The following is a 6383-nucleotide window of genomic DNA, read 5'->3' as shown; positions in this document are numbered from 1 at the left end:
CTTCATAGGTAAGATGTTACATATTCTTTGCCTTTTTAAGTTTTTCCTGGATATTAAAGACTTAGAATGGGATAGCATATTTTATTAGTTGGGAGTTTGCTGTCGGTTCTTTATCATAGGTGTGACATTTTGGAACCATGCACCTAGTTACAATACTGTGACGTTTTAAAAGGGCCTGGAAAACGCCTCACATACTTGAAATAAAACATATTTTCTTTGTGTCAAATATCCAATCCTAATTTTAAAGTACTACGCTTTAGTTGGGCGGAGCCAAACGTGCGCGCGCATTTCATTTATAACCGACCGCGTGGTCGATCTTGCTCTTGCAGTAGTCCAGTAAGAAGCATGGTTGAATATAGTCGATTTAGAAGTTGAATTAATAAAGTATATTGAATTCTGTGTGTATTTTTAACAAATTAATATCTTGTGCGTGACTAACATTAGCTAGAACAAAAAAAATGTTGATCAAATGGTTTAAGTTTGACATCTTTTGATGGCTTTTTCAATTTGTGATTTATTTCGCAATATTGGCACAAGAAATGCTTTTGTCTAGTGGATGTTGTCCGTGATCCGATTTGCTAGAGATTTTTGTCTGGAATCTTGATTGCTGTTCCTGTTACTGTGTTGTGTAGTGCAGTTCCTACGGAATCTTTGTTTGTGTTCTGGGTACTGGTAACTTTATGGTTTTTATTTGCTTTTAGAAAATGTTCTCTTAAAGTTTTTCTTGGACAGTCGTGAATAAACATTTCCAGTGAAAATTCTAGTATCCATAACTTCAGTATTCTACGTTATCTTGTAAATTATGTCAGCGTATTTCGCTGAATTTCTCAACGCCTGGAAATTTCCACGAACCAAATGCAGCATGAAAAGTGCGGGTTCCGAGAACCGGTCACAAAATGGCGGATTGCCTTCGGGCACACTGAATGCGCGCGCATCCAAATGTAATTGTGTATTTGTCTAGGGGGTGAGGAAATTTATATCCAGTCGTCAGTTACCCGAAAGCCTTCGTTGACAGTGCTCGCTTTTCATATTCCTAATTGTGATTGGCATTTAGTGATCCAAATTAGCTGAAAGCACTTTTAATTCGAAGTTTCGCGATTCGCGTTATCGGTGTGTAAATTCATAAACGATTATTAAAGTTATTTGATTGATAGATATCTGACTTCTAAATATACTTACCGTGGGAGTGCAATAATTTCATTTATTAATCTTCTTCTTCATCTTTCTTTGTTGGTATAGTGATTTAAAATTGTTTACTATCGAGCTTTGGGCTTGTTGGGATAGGGCTTCGCTCCCGGCTCCAGCAACGGAGCTTCGAATGTTGAAGCTCGAACCGGGCAGAGCAGGGCGTGGTATGCGCGCGCATTTCAAATCTGGGTGTCTTTGTTCTTGGGTAAGGCAAATGAGTTTAATTATCTACTAGATTTCTGATGTTTAACTAAGTAACAAAGAAAGATTCTTTGAACATCTTTTTCTTCTTTGCATCTTTGCAATTTGATTTGTGTTGATGACTTATATTCTCCGAATCTGTACCTATTGGGATAAATATCCAACATACTCTTGTTTTATCCGGTACATTTAGAGAGCTTATCTGCGTGAAATTCCCAATACCTGAAATTTTTCGTGGTCCTAATAGAGTGGGTTTCGAGAACTGATTAGGATTACAAAGAAAAACCAGATGATGTTAGGCACAGTGAGTGCGCGCGCATCCAAATGTAAAGTTTCTTTGTTCAGAGGTCGGGGAAACCATCGATATCTGGTTGACAGCTAAGTAAAAGCTTTCGGTAACAATACTCATTTTAATATTCCTAGTTATCTTTGGAGACTTCATCTATCATTTTTGAAATCGTGATTAGTTGTTTGGGTTAGTGCTTCGGTCACGGCTCCAACATCGGCGCTTGAAATAGTCAACATCGTCCCGGGCAGAACAGGGCGTGGCATGCGCGCGCATCCCAATTCTGGGTGTCCTTTGTTCTTGGGTGCACTTGAGTTTGATTAACTTCTTGATTTCTGATAGTTGAAAGCTAACTTAGTAACAAAGAAAGATCCTTTAAACATTTTCTTCTTGGAACTTGATTTATGTTGGTAACTTATAATTATATTTGCAGAATCTGTACCTATTAGGGTTAATATCTAACATATTCTTGTTCTTTCCGGTACTTCTAGATGATAATTTCAAGGAAATTATAAATACCGTAAAAATTCCGCGCACACGATGCACGTAAAGATCAAGTTTCGGGAGAATGAAAATGTCTGAAAGTTTCCGCGACCCTGAAAGAGAGTGGGTTTCGATACCTAGTCAGAAATTGCCAGGTGACTTTTAGGCACAATACGGGATGCCTGGAATTTTCCGCTAACCTAGCAACAACGGGTTCGAGAAGCGATCACAAAATGGCGGATTTTCGTTTACAATTTCGAATGCGCGCGCATCCATATGCGAGGTACGTTGTTTGGGGGATGGGTCACAGCATCGATATCTAGGATTCAGTTAAGTGAAAGCCTTCGATGTGAGTGCTCGTTTTTATAAAAGGAAATGTGATTTACATTTAGTTATTCATATTAGGGCAGTTTTAACTAGTGAAGTTTCGCGTATCTCTTTTAAATTAAAGCCTTATTGACAGTATTCTGCCAAATATAATAATCATTATTTGAATTAAGCTATTTTCCGTCTTCGAAATATTGATCTGTCTTCGATAACTTCATTTTCCGCTTTCGGGATTGTGATTAGAAATTGTGTTTTTATAACGGTGCGACCGACGAGTCCAGTCGTTTGACTTAGGGCTTCTCTTACGGCTCCAGCCAAAGCGCTTAAAATGGGATGGCGCGGTTTAGAAATTTGAAATGTCTCTCTCGGGTAAGGCAATTGGATTATTTATTTTAATGTCATTCAATGCTCTTGTCGATATCCAGCTATTAAATGTGTGATCTGTTTGAGGGGAGAATTTCGCCCCGTTTTGTGAAGTGAACTTACAAGTAACTATGCCAAAGCAAGCCACAAGGCTATGTACTCATCAATTTATCTCCCCATCAATAATTCTGTGAGCATGCAAGGTTCCAGTCAATTGGACAAAATGTCGGATTACCAGTAGGCACTTCGTATGCGCGCGCATACACTTCATAGTACCTCTTTGTTCAGGTTGGAGTCCCAGGCCCCTCAGTCGCTTATTAAGCGTCATTAAGTGTAGTCGTGGAATAATATTATTTTAAAAAATCTGTTTGATTTGAGAAATTTGAAGCTAGCTTGAGGGCAAGTGTTTTATTTAAGGGCAAGGTTATTATTTATTGTGGATTGTTTAAAGTGACTTGAGTTTTAAATACTTTCTTAGGAAACTCATAAATTTCTTGCTTTGTCCATTTTGATTGATTATTTTTGTTTTGAATCTAAGTACGTTTGCTTGTGTACGTCGGGGTTTATTGAGTAGGGCTTCGCTCATGGCTCCGCTAAAAATAGCAGCACTGCCCGGGCAGGGTGGGTTTTACTATGCGCGCGCTTCCTTGCCACGCCCGTTGATCCTCTTTGTTCGTGGCTAAGTTCAGGCTGCTGTGGGGGGAGACGGGGGTGTGCCAGACGGTGCTACGAATGCGCGCGCACCCATGCAGCCTTTTTTCGGGTGTTGGGTGGGGTTCGATCGTCAGTCTTTTGGTACCTTCCATTCGTGTTAGTCGCTTTGGGTTTTTAAGTTAATACTTATTATGGCGTCTCTTCAAATATTATAAGTAAATCTTCAATAATTTGCTCCTAAATACGGCAGTTTATTTGTGGTCTTCATTAGCAATGTTCAGAGATGTGATTTCCGGTGCAGTGAGATCCTACGAGGCTAAACAGGGCAGGGCTTCGCTCAAAGTTCTCAAAAGAGCAGCTTTAGACCCAGATTCAGGTGAGGGATAATCGCGCTCATATTGCCACGCCTTTCTTCGAGTCGTTCTTCCGAGATCGGAACAAACTCACTATCTGAAAGCTGAGCTTCTTCATCTGTCGTATTATTGTTTTTTTTTATTATGTATTTGTCGATAGAGTGGGGTTTTGTTCGGGGTTTGTGCGCAAAATGGCGGCCTACGCCCCGGGAAGCGTTGACTTCATATGCGCGCGCATTCAATACCACGCCTTTGTTCTAGAAATTAACATCGAAACCTGACAGTCAGTCGTGTAGCCGTCGTTGGCAGTGGTCACTCCTTTAATCCTTTTAATTGTTATAGGTTAGACATTAGTTCCTGAATCCCATTACATTTGGTTCTATATAACTAGTGTATTACATTTGAACGTTATCGTGTCTACATGTCGTGTGTTGACTGCCTAACAGCAAAGCCTAATCGGTATTCTCTCAAATGCAATATGGGACCAGACAACCTCAACGCAAAGTTTCTTCGCGCAAGGATCGTGCCCCGGCGCCCAAAACAACGCCTATGGCCACTCCAATTCATCGCCATTGTCCTGATCATCGTAAGAATGAAGATCGGAATCGCCTGGCCGAGAACCGATCGCGTAGTGAAAGTCTCGTAAGTTGAAGCTTTTATAAATTGATTGTTACCCATTTTGCTGTTGATAATTACAAGTTTTATGCCTTCAATTGCTTGTCATTATAAGTGTCTTAATGTAAATTAGTTTCAATTGTGTTAAATATAAAACAAATTAACTAGACATTAGAGAAGGGACACAAGGCTCGTGAAACGACGCTCACGACCCAACCAAGCCAACCCAGCATTGCTCGGACCTTTCTGAAAATCGAGAGCTTTTTTCCATAATTCGTGTCATCTCTGTCGTAGTTTGAAGTCGCAGCTTTTTTTATTAATTATAACTTAGTTGCAATTGATAATTAGAAATGTACCTGGTATCAATAGCTAGTTGTTTTCTATGTATTGATTGTACCTAGTAGTTGTTTGTGTTCAATTTAGTGCTATTGACATTCTTAGAATCCCAGAGTGAAATTGTAGGGCTTCGCTCACGGCCCGTGTAACGCCGCACAAAATGGCCGCTCTCGGCCCGGGTCGAGCTGGGTTAGGTATGCGCGCGCATCCAACGCCCCGGCCCTTGTTCAAGACTCAGTGCCGAACTTTCTGGAAATCGAGATCGGGTTTTAGTTCATAGGTTTCAAGTCCAGTCATAGATAGATGGATTATAACGATTTGTGTTAGAGTTTTTATATTTCAATTCGATTTTTAATCAACTTCAATACATTCTTGAGAAATTGTCGGTTTATGATGCCGAATCGCTTGTATAGCCTAACTGTGGAAGATGTCTTTGTTGTTCCGTTGTTAGATAGTGGTTGGTTCTTTGATGAACTCTTTTTTGATAGTAATCCAAAAAGAATCTGGTCTAGGTATTTTTAACATGTCAAAATGGAAAATGTCGTGCGCACATCTAAAGTGTAAATCATATCGAAACATAGGATTTTATTTTTTTCTAGACTTCTTTTCAAAAATACTCGTCCTTAATTTCTGACTTACTTTCTTCTACAATCAAAGCTCTTTCTTTCAGTTTAAAAAATAAATTAAAATATAACAATAAAGTGTAATATTTGTACGAATATTATCAAGATTGTGAACGATGAGGAATTTGATAGAGTGTCAATATATAATGATAGACTATGACGAGCCAGAGACCATAAATGATGGTGATATTGAATATGGGTAAGGTTAACATCACCTAGTTTTTTCATTCATGTAGATGTACCACTAAGCTATTTTCTTTTGTTTTTCATTTTGCTAAATTCGATTCTTCACAATGTCTAAAATGTAGATGTTCTTAAATGTCAAAAGCAATAGAATTCATGATGGCGCTTGCTGAAACCTCATTGTGCATTGAGCAAATGTTTTTTTCTTTCACTTTCATAGTTTTGTCATGTGGCTTGAATTGCTAGTTGAAATAATAAATAATTACGGATGTTTTAATTTTAATTAGGTACAGCTCTTTCAGTACAAATTTTCAGTAGACGTATTTAAGTAATTTCAACGACAGCCTGAATTCAAAAAAATGTGTAATTTACTTCAGCTAGTCTTAAATACCTGACTAAACCTTATCAAACCATGTAAATCCTGGTATGCTTTAGCTTTTAACTATTTACGTATACTTAATTTTTCTTTTTCTATTATTTCCCCAAAACCTTGTGGTGTACCAGCACACGTTTTACTTTTCCTCAACAAGACATCGGCCTTGCTACCGGGGACTGTAGACAAATTGTTCTCCGAGCCTTATAACGCTGTCGAATCGCTCAAATGTATTCAAGTGAAACCTCAATATTACATCAACTGTCAAAGAGAGATGGCATTCCAAATCAATCAAAAATGAAAATAAAATATTCTAAGTGCAACTAAATTGAAGTTACTTCATCTCACGGACAGACTCGTCAAACTTATAACACCCCTCTTTTTGTGAGGGGGTTTAA

This window comes from Trichoplusia ni, chromosome 24 (genome assembly GCF_003590095.1).
Source record: "Trichoplusia ni isolate ovarian cell line Hi5 chromosome 24, tn1, whole genome shotgun sequence".
Taxonomy (NCBI): Eukaryota; Metazoa; Arthropoda; class Insecta; order Lepidoptera; family Noctuidae; genus Trichoplusia; species Trichoplusia ni.
The sequence above is the reverse complement of the archived record's forward strand: the minus strand, read 5'-3'. Positions refer to the sequence as shown.